The 21006-nt window shown below is 44.9% G+C and overlaps 1 protein-coding gene across 1 annotated transcript in view; it reads left to right on the top strand.

Moving 5' to 3' along the window:
* The first annotated feature begins 5964 nt into the window (after positions 1-5964).
* Positions 5965-21006, top strand: part of LOC146854039 (echinoidin-like) — a 199564-nt gene continuing 184522 nt past the window's right edge. The window contains exon 1 of the mRNA XM_085650488.1: positions 5965-6012. The gene's annotated coding sequence lies outside the window, so the exon portion shown is untranslated. The remainder of the gene's footprint in view (positions 6013-21006) is intronic.

Genomic DNA, 21006 nt, shown 5'->3' with positions numbered 1-21006 from the left:
CTTTATTCCTGTGGTGTTCTTCTCAAATCATGAGATTCATATCTCCACCCCATCCAACAATGACGACAATTTGGTCCTTACCCTTACTTTATCCATCTGAGCCCATGGCATATATGGTCCCTGACGTGCCCTTCTGCAATAGTGGATACATTTTGGCTTGGGGTAGCGCCACTGGTTTTTCCCTAACATGATGTTAGGTAATCCTGCATGTAGGGGGAATTCCACTTGTGATCTCCTCTTCCATGCCAGATGTAGTCTTCTGCAAAGGTAATGTCCTCTGGTTGTTAGGATCTCTCCTCCAGCCAGGGTCTGTTATACTGGCCCTTCGAAGGTGGCAAGATGGTCGTACAAAGACCTCACCTTCATCTTAGCCTACTATCTCTTTTGGGGTCAATTTGTCTTTCATGTGCATTCAGGCAGTGCAGTACACTTCTTTGTCGCTACTTCCCTCATACACATGCAAAGAGGTTATCTTACTTCTCCTCGGTCTTGAGTTTGCACCTTGCTACATTTGTTTCTCATTTCTGGTCAGCCCCTCTCCTACGTTGATGTTCTGGTAAGGCTCTGATCCCAGCCAAAAGCCTCTCCTCCAGTTCTGCCTCAGACTCTTCCCCAAACAGTGCTCTGTACCTATTCCCCTCTCTTTATATGGAGAAACTGCCACTCTGAATACTCGGTTTGCTTTCAGGATACAAGCTCTCTTTCTCTCTCTCTCTCTCTCCTTAGTTCGCAACTTTTCTCTAAATCTCATCTAGATTGCCTTCTTTGCTCTGAGCTTTGTGCTGTTCTTTTTGGTCGGAGTTTGTACTCAAACTCGCTTCCTGCCATTTCTTTGGCTACCTGTGCAGACCCTGTATTCTCCGGTCTGCTGGGCCTTGATGGGCTGAATGCGATAGATGGGGTGGTCGAACTTCGGGGAGCTTTAGCACTGGAGTTGGATGGTGCTGGGATTGTATGGTCCTGCTGGCCTTTTAGACTCGCATGACTGTACCTAATAGTTTATCATTCGGTAAGGGGGCTTTTGGGTCCCTTGACAGGAAGATTGATATAACCTAATGAGGGAACAGCAGGCATCGGGGAGAGCACCTCCATTCCTGCATATGGCGGGGGAGGTGAAGCCACTTTACTTGCTGATTGCGAAATAGGATTATCTGACTGTGTCTCCTCAATGATGACCCATATTTCTAAAAGTGTTCTATGTATTTGGTCCATATCTGTGTTCTCATGTGTTCTATTATGTTAGTGTCAAAGGCTCCCTTCTTTGGGCAGGGAAACATACACGCCTTAAAGTGTGCATGCCATTCTTGGCAAAACATGTTACATTTTTTTGCCTCTATGGGGGACCTGATAGGCTGGTTTATTGTTTTAGTGGCGCCTGCATTATAAGTTGTGTAGTTTTGAAGGACAAATGCACCCTACCCTGGTTATGAGGAAATATATGCACGAGGATTGCACATTTGAACTACTTTGCTATGTGCCCAGTGCTATTTTACTGGTGCATCAAAATGAACATTTTACAAACACAATAAACAATGCATATGAAGGATCACAACCTTGAAAAAAAATGTTAACCAAACAACATGTAAATTTGGCATTGAATTATACATTTTGACTTTGGCATCAACAATAGTGAATTGAGAAATAGCAGCTGTTAGACCTGGCATCTTTGGTGTGTGTTTCTCCTCTCTTTTTTGTTTCTGACCTATTGTTTTTGACTGTGTGCTGCGTTTTGTTATTGCTGGTTCTAAAACTCTGGGTACTTTGCCATTCAAAGTGTACTGGCCCAAACCTTCCCTTAAACTACATATAAGGTATCCCTAAGGCAGGTCCAATGTAGTCCCTTGGGCAGGGTGCAGTGTATTTAAAAGGTAGGGCATGTACTTCTGTTTTGTACATATCGTAATAGTGAAATACTGCTAATCTTGTTTTTCACTATTGCAAGGACACTCTCTCCAAAAGGGTATCATTGGAGCTCCTTTTCAACATCTTACAAGTGTAACCTCAAGTTGGGAACAGATTGAGATTTTGAGTTTGGGGTCTTTGAACTCACAATTTAAAAATACATCTTTTAATGAAGTTGTTTTTTAAATTGCATGTTGGGTGGTTTGTGCATTCACTATAGACGGTCAAACAAAGGGAGCTGAGGTGTGCCCTGCAAATCTTGATGGCTCAACTCCAGGCTGATGGGTCTCCCTGAGTTAGAGTGGTAGGAGGAGTTGACGATGACACCTGAATAGGGCTGTGCCTGTCCTCACACAAAGCTATCTCCACCCCCGTAGTGTGTCTGGACCCAGGTCAGACAAAGGCAGGGTCTTTTGCACTGCAAAGACTTTCCTTTAAGGTTTGCCTACTTCAAAGACAGACCCTCGCAAAAGTACTGGTGCTGTGTCACCCTAACTTCAGAACACTTCTGGACTGAGGACATTCTGCCAAGAAGAAGAGCTGTAGAAGCTGTCAGGAGGGACTGCTACTTTGCTGTTTGATTTGTTGAATGGGGCTGCCGCTTCCTGCTTCTATCTTGGGCAGGGAAAGGACTGGACTTTGCTTTCTTCATACGGCTTTCCAAGTTTCTCCAAGGGCTAGTGTGTGCTTGCCTTCTGTTGAGAAGTCTCAGGGCCACAAAGACTTCACCTACTTCTTGCTAACAGCACATGGACTTCTCTACTGTGTACGGATGGTCAAGTGGTGCCAACTCCATTTCCTGGGCACTTGGAATTGTGTGGTTGGTGCTGCAGTCCAAGAAAAGCCACATCAACACTATCAGCAATGCTGGGGCCTGCACCGGAGCTAAGGACACCGCTCATGAAGAGCATGACATACTTCCTGCATTGCACTGCAGCCCATACGCCTGCTGATGCCTGCCACGTATCGATACTGAGTTTGCCATTGAGGCCACTGCATGCACTGGAGATGAAGGCACTGCTTGTGAAGAGCACGAGGCAACTCCCGACTTGCACTGCAGCCTTAATGCCTGTTGACACCAGTGCCTCACCCGCATCATCTCTAAGTCAATAATCAATGTGGGTGACCTGCCCAACTAATCAACACTGCACCGTCGTGAGAAACCGACACATCGCCGCCGCTTTATCTCCCTTGCACCAGTAAAGAACCAATGCCTTACCTCCTCTGGGACAGTTAGGAACTGTCGCATTACCTCCCCTGTGCAGCAGTAAGGAACACCTCACTCCCCCTTTGGTAGTAAGGATACAAGGCCTCACCTCCCCTGTGGTAGTAAGGAACTGATGCTGCTCGCACTTGCACCGCATCACCTCCCCAATGCCGTGAACATCTTTGTTTTAATTATTACCAATGTAGTGTTTCTTTGGGAGTCTGAGTGACTCAGTGGCTGGCCTGCATACCTCGTGGTCAGCTCTGTATGGGGGTTCATACCTGTCACAACGGGACACACTCACTCTTCCATACAAAATGGGGAGACTTAATGCCCAAGATCTTGAGGCTTATTGTAGAGCGGCACAATGAATGTTAGCGTTATATTGGTTCAATGGCTTGGTAGACCTGTCATATCTATGGCAGGAAGGAGATGCTGCCTCTCCCTTGTCACTAGCCCAATTCTTGTTCAGAAGGCCATTACATTGTTTCCATGTTCTTGATTGCCTAGGCACTGCACAATGCCTCTGGAAGAAGATGTTGGACCTTCACCCCGGATCCTTATTATACTCCCCTAGGCTCCCATTGGAGTGGTGCACAGGCTTCTCATTGGGTCAGGAATAAGCAGCTGCAGCAGCAGTCTGTGGCCTCATGATAGAGTGCATGGGAGATTTTTTTGAGAATGAATTTCTATGCCCAGGTCAGCAGCACCCAGCGCACTGCTTCTACTACACGTGTGAGTTTTATTTCTATTGAGCTCATCATTTATTGATTACCTTGTTAGTTGTTACACTGGCAGAATCATGGAGCTACCAGCTCTCACATACATCTTACAGGCATCATTGTCAATATGGGTGATCGCAACACTGTATGCCTTCTCTCAGGAGGTCCAGCGGCCGGCTGAAACAAGGCTCACAACGATTGGTAAGAAGGCACAAACATTAGCGATGCACAATGGGACTACCATTGCTTCGTAATTTGCACTGTATCTTGGAAAGGTTGCCATCCTCAAATACCTCAACTTTATATAATATACCCACCCAATTGTGCTGCTATGGCTTACATGGTGACCCCCACACTGCTTGCGTTGCAATACAGACGAGGCTGATTTTGCTCACATAGCATGGCACTGCCCCATAGTGCAACACTTTTGGCTTAATATAGTTTCAATCCTTGAGGAGATCACAGAAGAGCCAGTGCCCCATACACAACTAATAGTCCCCCTGGGCTACTATGGAGACATCCCAAAGGGCTATTGACGGCTTGTGGCTACAAGTCTTCTACTGGCATGACGCGGAATAGAGATGCGCTGGATGAAGTGCCCTCAATCTAGTGTGTCACAGTGGCACAGTGATATGACCTATTGTTATACCCAATCAGACGTATACCATGACCTTATGCCAGCATGTAACTGCTCTAAAGATATATAAGGCCCATATCAGGAATACCTAGTGCGTGTACAGAATGATATGTATGAACACAAGGCGATGAATGTTGTTGTCTCTTTGGGCCCATGTAGCAGCCTTGTTTGTTTGATAATTGTCTGGGAATGATAAAGCTTGTGTGAGCAGACCGCAGTCTTGTCCTAGGGCATTGGCTCCCGTTTCATATAACATGCTGCTTTGCAAATAAACACCTAATTCCAACCCCTGTGTACAACCGTGGCGTAACCATGAATATGTTTGTGGGAACATCTGCATCGATTAATACAAACACACCAATGCACTATGTATTCATTTTTACACACCACCATGCTAGTCATTACCAGTACTGCATTTCTATTTGTTTATTGTACCTCATCTGTGCCAAGGATGTCATTCTCCATTGCCTGACTGTTAAATTAATCAAAATAAATATTACATTTTAAAAAAACTAGCACAGGCCATCGGGTTGTGTTGCATGTTCAAATCAAGCAAAGCTTAACATTGATGTGTATACAATATATGAAAGCATTTTACCTTCCAGCACAGTATATGTTCAAGAAAAGTAGTGCTGCAGTGGACAGACATATATTTAAGTCATTTATGTATTGTTTGGGTCTGAGTATTGGCAACAACATTAGTTGAACCTTGCTGACTGTGCAGGAAGGCTTGGAGGGGAAAACGTAGGGGCATACGTAGGAGAATTCCCATAGAAGCCAAATGTTCTGGTGTCAACATGGGCTTCTATTGGAATTCTCTGCGGCATATTATCAAGCCCATTATCGCCGCTTTAGCGGCAGTTTTTTGCCACTAAAGCGGCGATAATTTTAACGCTGTGCTTGATAATATGCCCCTTGGATACTCTAATGCTCAACCAAATATGAAGTGTCAAGATCACAATGTCTTATCCCTGCTGACAGGCAATCAACAGCTCTTTGAGTATTGATGCTGTTACTTTATATATTAATACCATCGGGTCTATATATTATGTTCAGTGTCAAACAAATAACAAGGCAATTGAAGACTACTATTTGTGAAAAACTACTTGATGTACGTGGTAGATAAAACTAAGCACACGTGATAAAGCTGTGATTTCTAAGACATGGTGAGAAGGGTCACTGTGAAATGACACCATTAGTCGTGTAAAAAAGAAGAAAGCTATTCTTGTTATTCAGGGAAGTAGGCCCCTTTGGGCCAGCTGTGTGATGACAATGGCACAATGGGAACATTCCTGAGATAACCTTGCTAGAGGGGAGAAAAGCCATCAAGCAGGAAACGCACCTATATCTTTGCATGCAACCAAGAAGGGATAACCAGTCTAGCAAGTTTACATACAGGAAATATTTGGAGGACCAGAAAGTGTGTTTAATTATTTGCATACGCCTGCTAATATAAGGAGACCAGAAGATCACTGAAATGTAACTGCTGGGTTTGACATACAGACAGTTCTTAACAGTGAAGCTTGCTCATCCTGCTTTGCCAGGTAAGTCATTTGCTCATTGAGCAGGGAGTTAAACTGTTACTAATCCTTGCATTCTGCAACAAGGGCACTATATTTAGAAATGGAACAGTGTGTGGCAAGGAGGTTCAGCTGTGTGTGTGGAAAGAGGATGCATTGCAGGGCAGCTCAGGATAAGGCTCGTTTTCATGAGGAGACTAGAGAGTTGGAGGTAGATTATAGCGAGGGATGTTTTTCCATTGCAACAAGATGCTGCCTTAGCTGGCTTTTTATTTTGTTTTACATGCACAAAGTTGTGACTTGACAGATGTTGTAATTTTGAACACACATAATGTACAAATGTGTAAGTCTTAAGCAGTAATTTGACTATGGTGCTAGAAATTTCTGCAATATCAACAAGGAGGAGGGACTAGGAGCTGTTGAAAAAGGTCCTGAACCATAGCTCCTAAAAGTTACACATTTATCCAATGGATGGTTACAGTTCCTATAGTATGAGAGAGAAGTGACTGGCTGCAGGTAAGATGTGGATAAAGGGGAAAGTCTCCGAAGGTAGGGTGAGTGTGCAGAGTGAGGAGAGAGTACTCCTGGTGATATTCCTGTGTGCCCTCACACACCCTCGCGGATGTATAGCATCATCATTGGGCACGGTTGCTCCTCGTGGGGGTGGCGCTGCAGTCCCTCACGGGCCCTTGGTTAGGGGCTCTCTGATGGAGTTCTTTTGAGGAGTTGCCGCATTTGTGAGTGAGGGTATGTGGGTAGAAATGTGCTAGTGAGTGTGAGATTTAAAAATGAAACAGGGAACTAAAATCCTTTAATCATAAGTTCCCTGGTCCAAACTAAAAATACTCGGGGATGGAGATGCACTGTAGTGCTGTTCAGAGAGGGGAATCAAGACCAAATAAAAGTCCCACTTCTCTCGACCCGATTGGTGTGTTAACAAAGGTGGTTTAATGAAAGGTCAACATGTTTCGCGCTATAAAACGGTCCCTAATGGATCCAAAAGCGCTTCGTCAGGACCGGGAAAGTGTGTTAGAGAATGGGTTTCGGGTAAAGACTGCCCATAATCCCACTTATTACCTAGGTCTGGTATGCTTGACAGTTAGTGTCCAGGATCCGTTGTTATACGTCAATCCTGTTCACAGCCTACAAAGGGAGACAAAGTAAGGGAGGGGAAGAGACAAAAAGAAAGGGGGGGGGAGAGAAACGGGGGTAATACCTTAATAAAGATATATATTCTGTATATCTTATATAATCGGAGACACTGGTTCACACTAAGTGCTGTGATGCCTCATGCATGACGAGGACGTCGACCGATTAGTGTGTCTATGGAGATCAATAAAAGATAGTCAACCAGGGACATGGGAACGTACCCCCCGAGGTTGAGTGAACATGGTGATGATCATGGGCTCACTGGGCTCCAAGCTGTGCAGAGTCCAGATGTGGGTGACATACAGGGTGTGAGACTAAACGGCGTAACCTCTATGGTGACTACACAGGGCGGTGGCTAGAATGAGCGTCCAACTACGATGTCAAAAGTGGGGATGCTGTGCTCATCATGCCTCGTGTCGGAACGGAAATGAAGGAGTGAGAGACTAAATTAAACGAGGTGACACGGTGTGTAATAGTGATCACAACCTCGAGAAAGCCTTGATGGTGCGGTGACTCGTGAGTCACCCCGTGCACATATCTCGATATGAACAGGTAGTAGCAAGGTAAAATATCAAACCAAAAACATATTACATATGTGCATCGCCAGCCTACCCTCTCCTCCTTGATGATGGGCTCCGTCAGCAATGCCGCGGAGTAAGGCTGAAAAACACATGTAAGATAGCTCTATGATAGAAGTCAGAGGTGGTATGGAAGTTGCTGAAGGGTCCTCAATCAAAGAGCAGAAAAGAGGAGAAAGAAGAGGTACTTACATATCTGTACGCCTTACGTCTCGGGGAACCTACCCGTGCGGTTGCACTGCCGGTTACACGGTTGGTGCGGCTGCAGACTCGTTAAGTAATGGAAGCGGTGATGCAGCGGGCCCTGTGTGATGACGTTGCGTCGATGCGCCCGGAGGTCTCGGGCGGAAGTGGCCGGGATGGTGCGCGGCTATCGCAGCCATCTTGGAGTGGAGTAAGGACAGCGGGAACGGAATTGTAAGGGCGGGGTGCCCTTGGCCCCAAAGGTGGGGACTAAGATAAAAGTGAAGCAAGGTGCTACGTAAATGAATTTAGTCATTATCTATAGTGCTACGAAAATGAATTTAGTCATTATCTATAGTGTCATGGTCGTATTCGTGCTTATTACAGAACGAACCAGAGGTCTATGGGAGTCAAAAGGGCGGTGTGCCCGTGACCACAGGGGAGGGGAGAGAGGGAGAAAGATGTCAAAGGAGGGGGATTGTGTTAATAGTTAATCAGAATGCTACGGGGATGAATTTCATCTTTATCGACAATGTCATGGTCGTTAGTGTACTTATTACAGTACAATACAAACGGAACAGCTTGGTACATACAGGTCCATGGTGGAAGGACGGATACTGTACCAATGTCAAAAGAGATTAATAAAAAACAGAGAAATCCTCCAAGGGGATCTGTCTACTGAGACATGAGGTGTGCATCTCATGTGACGTGATGTCTCTGTGTCAATGAGGTCGACACTGCCCCTCTGTTTCTTGCCGTCTATTCGGAGCTCAGATCGCTGCATTATTAAAAAACAGGAAAAACAAAACGGTGACGATGTCACCCACCCAAGGGTTGGGACGATGGTTATTGGTACAAATGATTTACATGACATAAGCAAGAATCAGGGTGAGGTGGTCCATCTAGGAGATAGTACGTAGGCTGTAAGAGATTCATAGTAAGTATAACTAGGGATACTTAGCAGCCTTGACCTGCTTCTAATAGATAGTAAAATGTTGATACACGATTGGACATATAGTTGTTGACTGGTATCTCTGACATACATGTGGAGGTATGAGCAGTGGATGTAACTGTGTTCTGAATACCAGACTCTCTGCTCATGATAGGGGAAACTACTATCAAGCAACCTCATGGTGTGTATTATCTGGAGAGTTCAATCCAGGGAATATCTTCATTGAGTCCCCTTTTGTTGCTTTGCAGTTTGAACACCCATCGTTGTTCCTGTCTGAACAGTGTGGATGGTGACCAATGTGGGTTGGATTCAATTATGGTCCATCGTAAGCTATCGGGAGAGTGATTCATTTCCAGAAAATGGCTTTGTAGTCTTGTCGCTGTGCGCTTGCACCGGATTGTACTTTTGTGTTCCCCAATTCGTGTTTTGATTGTTCTTGTGGTCATCCCAATGTATCGAGAACCACAGGGGCAGGTGATCATGTATACACAATTTTTTGTGTTGCAGTTGGTGTGTCGTAACTGTTTCCATGGGCTAGATAACCCTAAGTCGAGTTCCTTAGTACTGCTTGTCAGTGGGCATGATGTGCAGGACCCACATGGGTAATGCCCCGTAACCGGAGGAAGGTTCCATAATGTTGGTTGCGTTTTTGTGATGTTCTTGGGACGTGTGTGCACTAAAATGTCCCTCAGGTTTTGTGTTCTCTTAAAGGCGAAGAGAGGTTTTGGTCCTGGTTGGAAATCCCCCATCTCTAGGATCTTCCAATGCTTCTTTATTATCCTTTGGACTTTGTTCGAGTTAGGGGTGAAGGATGTAACACATGTTAATATGTCTGTGGTGCTTTTTTCTTTGATTTTTAGTAGAGCCCCTCTGTGATTATTCCTTGCCCTTTTGCGTGCCTGTTTTACAATTCTCTTTGGATATTCTCTCCTTATCAGATTTTCTGTTAAGGTGTCCGCCTCCTTCTCAAATTCTCTGATGGTATTGCAATTGCGGCGTAAGCGGAGGAATTGTCCCACCGGTAAATTGTTTCTTAGAGATTTCGGATGGTGACTTAGGAATAGGAGGAGGCTGTTCCTATCCGTGGGCTTCTTGTAGTTGGTGGTCATCAGGCACCCTTCTTTTAAGGATATCAACAGGTCAAGGAATGGAATAGATTCAGATGACAATGTGCCCACAAATTGTAAATATGGATTAAGAGTATTTATCCAACTGAAGAATGTGCGGCACGTATCTTCATCCCCTTGCCAGAAGATGATGATGTCATCTATGTACCTAGGCCATAGTAAGATGTTGTTAGTATATGGGTTGGTCTCTGTTAGGATGTGTTCTTCTTCAAAGTTGGCCATGTATAGGCATGCCAGGCTCGGCTCAAAGGTGCTCCCCATACTCGTGCCCTGTATTTGATGATACAGATTATTCTCAAAGGCAAAGTAATTTTCTTTCAATGCTATCGTAGCACAGTCACAAATGAAAGTGATGGGGGTAGTCGATGGCCATGGGTCGATGTTGCGCAGGGCCTTGTCAAGGACCGTCAGAGTAGCATCTTGGGGAATGTTGGTGTACAATGATTCCACGTCTAGCGTGACTAAAAGGGTGATAGATTCTGGTGTCTCAAATCGTTCAATGAGGTTCAGTACCTCTGTGGTGTCTCTCAGATATGTCGGAGTTTTCATCACAAGGGGGCGTAGGAACACATCACAAAATTTGCTCAAAGGTTCTAGAAGGGAATGGATCCCGGACACAATAGGTCTGCCTGGTGGGGGGGTGATTCCCTTGTGGATTTTCGGGAGGCAGTAGAAGTATGGTGTGCGTGGATTCTTGTTCAGAAGGAACTGGGCCTCCTCCTTCGAGATCCATTCCTCTGCCTCTGCTTCCGTGATGAGGTGTTGTATCACGGTGGAGAGGCGCGCAGTGGGGTCCTCCTCAATGGGTTCGTAATACCTAGTGTTGGATAATTGTCGTGTACATTCACCATCATAGATGTTCTTATCTTGGATGACAATGGCTCCTCCCTTGTCCGCAGGTTTCAGGATGATGGTTTCGTCCTCTGTCAGATGTTTTAGGAGTGTCCTTTCTTTCTCTTCGCCTTTAAGAGAACACAAAACCTGAGGGACATTTTAGTGCACACACGTCCCAAGAACATCACAAAAACGCAACCAACATTATGGAACCTTCCTCCGGTTACGGGGCATTACCCATGTGGGTCCTGCACAGCATGAAGTTATAAGAACGAAGACTACCAGTAGTTCCTCAAGGAGAGGAAAGAAGTGGAGATGAATCAGTGAATTAAGCCTGGAAGGACTACATGTATACTATGTGTAAAGTGGGTAATCCTTTTGTTGGATTGTGATGCCCTCACACACCCTTTCAGGTGTCATGCTTCATCATCTGGGCTGCTCCTCGTCGGGCCGGCGGTGCAATGCCTAACGGGCTCCCTAAAAAGGGGCACTTTATCGGAGTTCTTTTAATCCAACAGCCGTCAGGTGAAGTGCGGGTGTGTGGGCCTAAGTGTTGTAGATATAAAAGTGAATTAAAACAGGGTCGAAAGTACCAGTGTGAACAAACTATTTATTTTAATGGTCTCCTTCCCTGGTTAAAAAGGTGTGTGTAGCACTGAGTAGAGTATAATGTCTCTAATTGTAGTGCATGGAATTGGTGGTCAACATGTTTCTCGCAGTGAGCACGTGCGCTCGCGATTCGTCAGGACCTATCAACAATCTTATATATATATCTACGATGGTAATAGGGGACTATCTAAAGTATAGTGGTCTCCTAATCATAGTTGGTCAAGTGAACAACAAACTTAATCCTAAAATACCTGTTGAGGTCTGGTGCTACCTGCAGAAAAAACAGTACATTAAATTGGTCAGTGTGGGGACACAAAGCCACAGGTATCAGGGATTATAAAACAAACAAAAAGGCTTACAAAGTGATTCATTCTCCAACTTGGTTAAAAATGTAACAGTGGTGACTGCTGGTGCTCGAGCGTCAACAGCTGCTCATAAAAAGTGGTGTACCAACATGGTGAACTAAAGTGGCTAAACACCTATGTGGAACAAATAAAAACAATCAAGGTTGCAGAAACCAACGTTGGACTCACCCTAATCAGTAGGACTGCATGCCACAACAGTTCTGGGTGGACTCAGCGTGCGGCGAAGGACCTCTAAAAGTAGGTCTAAACTAAGGAGTAACAATGGCCTTACATAATGCAGTAATCACAGTTGACACATGTGGGGACATAAAGCGCTTAGAAACTTAGCAGAAAAACAGGAATACGCTGGTTGATTAGCCCCATGGACAGACTGCGTTCCCAAATGATGTGCGAGGATGTCAGAGTGGAAGAAATAACATAATGCTTGAAACTAACTGTTAATGAAGATGTTATAGTAACTAAAACAATGAGGTCCCACTCCTATAGCAATGACGTTTAAAGCGCTCCTGAGTTAGAGTGAATTAATAGTAAGCAAAAAGTGAATTTTGGCCAGAGCCTAGTTGTAGCACCCGTTGCTGATAGCCAAGTGGCAGCGGTTAAGATAACATGCTGATGCGTGCCTCGCTATTGTAATAGAGCTGCTGACAGCCAACAGTTAGGGTAACAAGCTAGTGCGTGCCTCGCTAGTGTAATCGAAGCGCTTAGGGAACAGGACGAGTGGTTACTAATTAGAAAGAGAGAAAAGAAACAAGGGTTTCGTGTGCGTACTTACATCTGCCCCGCATACGCTCTGCGCTATGACCTACCCGGTCCACCGAGTCTGGGAGGTGGAGACCTAAGCGCTCGCTATTGATTAAATACTTCCGGTCACGTCATGTGACGGGGTCACGTGATCGCGATTCGCGCGAGTGGCTAGAATTCTATAATAACAGGCTGGGTAACCGTACGAGCACTGTGTGTGTGCGCAGTGTATGATATGTTATAAAATGGACAGAATGCTTCAAATAAGTCGATCTCTAAAATAGTGAGTTAATTTGTAAAGAGCAAAGAAGGACAATATCGTCAGCCATCTTGGCTTGGGAAGCAAGGTGTCAATAAAGTTTTAGTAACAATTGGGTACAAAGTATAGGCAAGGTGCCAAGTAAGCCTTGATAGAATATATCAAAGGGTTGTGTATTGAAGTGTGAGCCTTGGTGTATACTGGAACTCATACTCAAATATTAATGCATACAGAATGTGAGAAAAAACTGTGGACCAGTTGTAAGGAGTATGTCACGTTATAGCTTCAGGGCTCCCCAGGGGATATCATCGTTAAGCCCAGTGACATGAGAAGACAGACGGTGTATCCATCTTTGTTCCTTCTTAAAAAGACTGTGCTGTGACAATTGAGGGTGGGTTTCTAGAACCAGCCATTTGACAGAGTCTGGGGAATGTTGTTTCTCGAAGAAGTGGGCACTAATTTTGGTGTTCTGTTTTTTACACCGAAAATTGCTGCGATGTTCAGAGATTCGCAACTTGATTGGTCTGGTCGTCATCCCCACGTAGTACAGATCACAGGGACATGTAAGGAGATAAATGCAATTACTAGTATTACAGTTAGTATGTGACCTCAGTTCCCAAGTAAAAGTAGTGTTAAGGGTGATGGTTTTGTGTACAGATGTGAATGTACAAGCAGTGCACATACCACATGGGAAATGTCCCTTTACTGCAGGCAGTTGCCAGAGTGTGTTCTGTGTTAATTTGGTTTTGGGTCTCGGTCTGGTTTGTATTACCAAGTCTTTAATGTTTTTAGTGCGTCTGTATGCAAATCTTGGTGGTTCGAGATTCATTTGCCCAGTATTAAGGATATTCCAGTGTTTTTTAAGGACCTTCACTACCTGGTTGGTTACAAAAAGAGCACTGATCGTAATAGCCTGCTACACTTTACAAGTCACCACCCGAGAGCTCTCAAGGAGAACCTACCCTTCGGTCAGTTTCTAAGATTACGACGGAACTGCAGCACCATTGATACTTTCAAGAGCGAGGCCGAAATTCTTTCTAATAAATTAAGAGAGAGACAATACCCGCTGAAAAGTATTACTAAGTCTAAAAAACGGGCACGAAATAACAACAGAGAAGCCCTTCTAGAACCCAGAGAGAACACCACCTCTGTGTCTGACACCCTTACCTGCGTGACAACCTTCTCACCAAACACCAACCAGGTAGTGAAGGTCCTTAAAAAACACTGGAATATCCTTAATACTGGGCAAATGAATCTCGAACCACCAAGATTTGCATACAGACGCACTAAAAACATTAAAGACTTGGTAATACAAACCAGACCGAGACCCAAAACCAAATTAACACAGAACACACTCTGGCAACTGCCTGCAGTAAAGGGACATTTCCCATGTGGTATGTGCACTGCTTGTACATTCACATCTGTACACAAAACCATCACCCTTAACACTACTTTTACTTGGGAACTGAGGTCACATACTAACTGTAATACTAGTAATTGCATTTATCTCCTTACATGTCCCTGTGATCTGTACTACGTGGGGATGACGACCAGACCAATCAAGTTGCGAATCTCTGAACATCGCAGCAATTTTCGGTGTAAAAAACAGAACACCAAAATTAGTGCCCACTTCTTCGAGAAACAACATTCCCCAGACTCTGTCAAATGGCTGGTTCTAGAAACCCACCCTCAATTGTCACAGCACAGTCTTTTTAAGAAGGAACAAAGATGGATACACCGTCTGTCTTCTCATGTCACTGGGCTTAACGATGATATCCCCTGGGGAGCCCTGAAGCTATAACGTGACATACTCCTTACAACTGGTCCACAGTTTTTTCTCACATTCTGTATGCATTAATATTTGAGTATGAGTTCCAGTATACACCAAGGCTCACACTTCAATACACAACCCTTTGATATATTCTATCAAGGCTTACTTGGCACCTTGCCTATACTTTGTACCCAATTGTTACTAAAACTTTATTGACACCTTGCTTCCCAAGCCAAGATGGCTGACGATATTGTCCTTCTTTGCTCTTTACAAATTAACTCACTATTTTAGAGATCGACTTATTTGAAGCATTCTGTCCATTTTATAACATATCATACACTGCGCACACACACAGTGCTCGTACGGTTACCCAGCCTGTTATTATAGAATTCTAGCCACTCGCGCGAATCGCGATCACGTGACCCCGTCAAATGACGTGACCGGAAGTATTTAATCAATAGCGAGCGCTTAGGTCTCCACCTCCCAGACTCGGTGGACCGGGTAGGTCATAGCGCAGAGCGTATGCGGGGCAGATGTAAGTACGCACACGAAACCCTTGTTTCTTTTCTCTCTTTCTAATTAGTAACCACTCGTCCTGTTCCCTAAGCGCTTCGATTACACTAGCGAGGCACGCACTAGCTTGTTACCCTAACTGTTGGCTGTCAGCAGCTCTATTACAATAGCGAGGCACGCATCAGCATGTTATCTTAACCGCTGCCACTTGGCTATCAGCAACGGGTGCTACAACTAGGCTCTGGCCAAAATTCACTTTTTGCTTACTATTAATTCACTCTAACTCAGGAGCGCTTTAAACATCATTGCTATAGGAGTGGGACCTCATTGTTTTAGTTACTATAACATCTTCATTAACAGTTAGTTTCAAGCATTATGTTATTTCTTCCACTCTGACATCCTCGCACATCATTTGGGAACGCAGTCTGTCCATGGGGCTAATCAACCAGCGTATTCCTGTTTTTCTGCTAAGTTTCTAAGCGCTTTATGTCCCCACATGTGTCAACTGTGATTACTGCATTATGTAAGGCCATTGTTACTCCTTAGTTTAGACCTACTTTTAGAGGTCCTTCGCCGCACGCTGAGTCCACCCAGAACTGTTGTGGCATGCAGTCCTACTGATTAGGGTGAGTCCAACGTTGGTTTCTGCAACCTTGATTGTTTTTATTTGTTCCACATAGGTGTTTAGCCACTTTAGTTCACCATGTTGGTACACCACTTTTTATGAGCAGCTGTTGACGCTCGAGCACCAGCAGTCACCACTGTTACATTTTTAACCAAGTTGGAGAATGAATCACTTTGTAAGCCTTTTTGTTTGTTTTATAATCCCTGATACCTGTGGCTTTGTGTCCCCACACTGACCAATTTAATGTACTGTTTTTTCTGCAGGTAGCACCAGACCTCAACAGGTATTTTAGGATTAAGTTTGTTGTTCACTTGACCAACTAGGATTAGGAGACCACTATACTTTAGATAGTCCCCTATTACCATCGTAGATATATATATAAGATTGTTGATAGGTCCTGACGAATCGCGAGCGCACGTGCTCACTGCGAGAAACATGTTGACCACCAATTCCATGCACTACAATTAGAGACATTATACTCTACTCAGTGCTACACACACCTTTTTAACCAGGGAAGGAGACCATTAAAATAAATAGTTTGTTCACACTGGTACTTTCGACCCTGTTTTAATTCACTTTTATATCTACAACACTTAGGCCCACACACCCGCACTTCACCTGACGGCTGTTGGATTAAAAGAACTCCGATAAAGTGCCCCTTTTTAGGGAGCCCGTTAGGCATTGCACCGCCGGCCCGACGAGGAGCAGCCCAGATGACGAAGCATGACACCTGAAAGGGTGTGTGAGGGCATCACAATCCAACAAAAGGATTACCCACTTTACACATAGTATACATGTAGTCCTTCCAGGCTTAATTCACTGATTCATCTCCACTTCTTTCCCCTCCTTGAGGAACTACTGGTAGTCTTCGTTCTTATAACTTCATTGCCGGGGCACCTTACCAGTTTGGACCTCCCACTCACTCTTTGTGACCGGAAAAAGCCCCCCCGATCCCTCTCCTTTGGTACCTATCTCCTGCACAGCATGCCCACTGACAAGCAGTACTAAGGAACTCGACTTAGGGTTATCTAGCCCATGGAAACAGTTACGACACACCAACTGCAACACAAAAAATTGTGTATACATGATCACCTGCCCCTGCGGTTCTCGATACATTGGGATGACCACAAGAACAATCAAAACACGAATTGGGGAACACAAAAGTACAATCCGGTGCAAGCGCACAGCGACAAGACTACAAAGCCATTTTCTGGAAATGAATCACTCTCCCGATAGCTTACGATGGACCATAATTGAATCCAACCCACATTGGTCACCATCCACACTGTTCAGACAGGAACAACAATGGGTGTTCAAACTGCAAAGCAACAAAAGGGGACTCAATGAAGATATTCCCTGGATTGAACTCTCCAGATAATACACACCATGAGGTTGCTTGATAGTAGTTTCCCCTATCATGAGCAGAGAGTCTGGTATTCAGAACACAGTTACATCCACTGCTCATACCTCCACATGTATGTCAGAGATACCAGTCAACAACTATATGTCCAATCCTGTATCAACATTTTACTATCTATTAGAAGCAGGTCAAGGCTGCTAAGTATCCCTAGTTATACTTACTATGAATCTCTTACAGCCTACGTACTATCTCCTAGATGGACCACCTCACCCTGATTCTTGCTTATGTCATGTAAATCATTTGTACCAATAACCATCGTCCCAACCCTTGGGTGGGTGACATCGTCACCGTTTAGTTTTTCCTGTTTTTTAATAATGCAGCGATCTGAGCTCCGAATAGACGGCAAGAAACAGAGGGGCAGTGTCGACCTCATTGACACAGAGACATCACGTCACATGAGATGCACACCTCATGTCTCAGTAGACAGATCCCCTTGGAGGATTTCTCTGTTTTTTATTAATCTCTTTTGACATTGGTACAGTATCCGTCCTTCCACCATGGACCTGTATGTACCTAGCTGTTCCGTTTGTATTGTACTGTAATAAGTACACTAACGACCATGACATTGTCGATAAAGATGAAATTCATCCCCGTAGCATTCTGATTAACTATTAACACGATCCCCCTCCTTTGACATCTTTCTCCCTCTCTCCCCTCCCCTGTGGTCACGGGCACACCGCCCTTTTGACTCCCATAGACCTCCGGTTCGTTCTGTAATAAGCACGAATACGACCATGACACTATAGATAATGACTAAATTCATTTTCGTAGCACTATAGATAATGACTAAATTCATTTACGTAGCACCTTGCTTCACTTTTATCTTAGTCCCCACCTTTGGGGCCAAGGGCACCCCGCCCTTACAATTCCGTTCCCGCTGTCCTTACTCCACTCCAAGATGGCCGCGATAGCCGCGCACCATCCTGGCCACTTCCGCCCGAGACCTCCGGGCGCATCGACGCAACGTCATCACACAGGGCCCGCTGCATCACCGCTTCCATTACTTAACGAGTCTGCAGCCGCACCAACCGTGTAACCGGCAGTGCAACCGCACGGGTAGGTTCCCCGAGACGTAAGGCGTACAGATATGTAAGTACCTCTTCTTTCTCCTCTTTTCTGCTCTTTAATTGAGGACCCTTCAGCAACTTCCATACCACCTCTGACTTCTATCATAGAGCTATCTTACATGTGTTTTTCAGCCTTACTCCGCGGCATTGCTGACGGAGCCCATCATCAAGGAGGAGAGGGTAGGCTGGCGATGCACAAATGTAATATGTTTTTGGTTTGATATTTTACCTTGTCACTACCTGTTCATATCGAGATATGTGCACGGGGTGACTCACGAGTCACCGCACCATCAAGGCTTTCTCGAGGTTGTGATCACTATTACACACCGTGTCACCTCGTTTAATTTAGTCTCTCACTCCTTCATTTCCGTTCCGACACGAGGCATGATGAGCACAGCATCCCCACTTTTGACATCGTAGTTGGACGCTCATTCTAGCCACCGCCCTGTGTAGTCACCATAGAGGTTACGCCGTTTAGTCTCACACCCTGTATGTCACCCACATCTGGACTCTGCACAGCTTGGAGCCCAGTGAGCCCATGATCATCACCATGTTCACTCAACCTCGGGGGGTACGTTCCCATGTCCCTGGTTGACTATCTTTTATTGATCTCCATAGACACACTAATCGGTCGACGTCCTCGTCATGCATGAGGCATCACAGCACTTAGTGTGCACCAGTGTCTCCGATTATATAAGATATACAGAATATATATATTAAGGTATTACCCCCGTTTTTCTCCCCCACCTTTTCTTTTTGTCTCTTCCCCTCCCTTACTTTGTCTCCCTTTGTAGGCTGTGAACAGGATTGACGTATAACAACGGATCCTGGACACTAACTGTCAAGCATACCAGACCTAGGTAATAAGTGGGATTATGGGCAGTCTTTACCCGAAACCCATTCTCTAACACACTTTCCCGGTCCTGACGAAGCGCTTTAGGATCCATTAGGGACCGTTTTATAGCGCGAAACATGTTGACCTTTCATTAAACCACCTTTGTTAACACACCAATCGGGTCGAGAGAAGTGGGACTTTTATTTGGTCTTGATTCCCCTCTCTGAACAGCACTACAGTGCATCTCCATCCCCAAGTTTTTTTAGTTTGGACCAGGGAACTTATGATTAAAGGATTTTAGTTCCCTGTTTCATTTTTAAATCTCACACTCACTAGCACATTTCTACCCACATACCCTCACTCACAAATGCGGCAACTCCTTAAAAGAACTCCATCAGTGAGCCCCTAACCAAGGGCCCGTGAGGGACTGCAGCGCCACCCCCACGAGGAGCAACCGTGCCCAATGATGATGCTATACATCCGCGAGGGTGTGTGAAGGCACACAGGAATATCACCAGGAGTACTCTCTCCTCACTCTGCACACTCACCCTACCTTCGGAGACTTTCCCCTTTATCCACAGCTTACCTGCAGCCAGTCACTTCTCTCTCATACTATAGGAACTGTAACCATCCATTGGATAAAAGCTAGAAATTTCTGGGCAGATTTTTCAACCTTTGACACAGCACAACCTATCAAGTCAACTTGCTGTGCTGTGTGAAATGGAGAGGGCAGCAATGTGCTATACCTACCAAGATATGGGGCATATCTGCTCTCTGCTTGTGCTGCCACACTATCAGCTGCCTAGTGCCAATGCACATACCCTTGTTTGTACTAAATTCTGGTCGGGCGTAACACAGGCCCCTGCATCCACCGCGGTGCGGGGGGCCTCACAGCTGCAGGGGGCCCCATCTGTACAGCGCTCGGGTCTGAGCGCTCCGGATAAAATCCGGAGCAGGGGCCCCTCTGTGTACATTGCAGGGGGGCCCCTTAAACTTTCGTTACGCCAGTGATCCTGGTGCAAGGGTGTCTGTGTTTTACGCAGAATAGATTTGGTGCATGAAGGAATAACTCCTGCACAAAAACAATCCATATAGGTATTTTCCTCTTTTTAAGTGTGCTGCAGAATGCAGCACACTAAGAAAGAGGAAATAAAAAGGAGAAATAAACATATTTCTCCTTTTTGCGCATACATTTTATACAGAATCCCAGGTTTACCTGTCTTGATAAATTTGGGAAGGCATCAAAAAACAGTGGTGGATCAGTGGGAACACCCATGCTCCAACTTTGTAACACCTTCTTGGCACAGAGTAATGCTAGGCAGCGTCGCTGCCTTGCATTACTCTAGATTTACCAAGCCACACAGAGCAACGCAATCCTTTGGTAAATGAAGCCTTCATATTTAGAACATGGACACTCTTGAGTGGAGAATTGCCAGATAAATATTGGTGACTTACTATGCAGTATCTCCTTGGTTTGGCAAAAACAGACCACAAGTGAATTCACTATTATGTAACTGCTTCTATGAAACACTTTTATATCCAAATAGTGTTTGTGAGCTCTAGAATGGAAGGGAGATATTAATCCAAGTCTGCTAGAAACTGCAACTGATGTTTGCAGGCAAAGTGCTTGGTTTTAAGAGATTTTATGAAAATTGAGAAGTTTTGCCAATGTTGGCATATTATTGCTAACTTGAACCTTTTAAACTTTTGATGTTTAGAAATGCTTTTGTGGATACTGTCGGCACCTTGATCACCGACTGCGCCAATTTCTCTATACTGGGCGATTTAAATCTGCATTTCGACACATTGTCCAGTTTGACAGCTCGTGCCATCTCTTTGGATCTAGAGGCTTTTCAACTGTTCCAGCTGGTTTCACAGCCTACGCATATTGGGGGACACACTTTGGACCCTTTCTTTACCAACTTAACTGAGGCCAAAGTTAATGCAGTTACACCAGTAGAATGGTCTGACCATTTCCTGGTGTCTATTC

The sequence above is a fragment of the Triturus cristatus genome, chromosome 4_1 (assembly GCF_964204655.1).
Source record: "Triturus cristatus chromosome 4_1, aTriCri1.1, whole genome shotgun sequence".
Classification (NCBI taxonomy): domain Eukaryota; kingdom Metazoa; phylum Chordata; class Amphibia; order Caudata; family Salamandridae; genus Triturus; species Triturus cristatus.
This window is presented reverse-complemented; position numbering and strand designations above follow the sequence as displayed.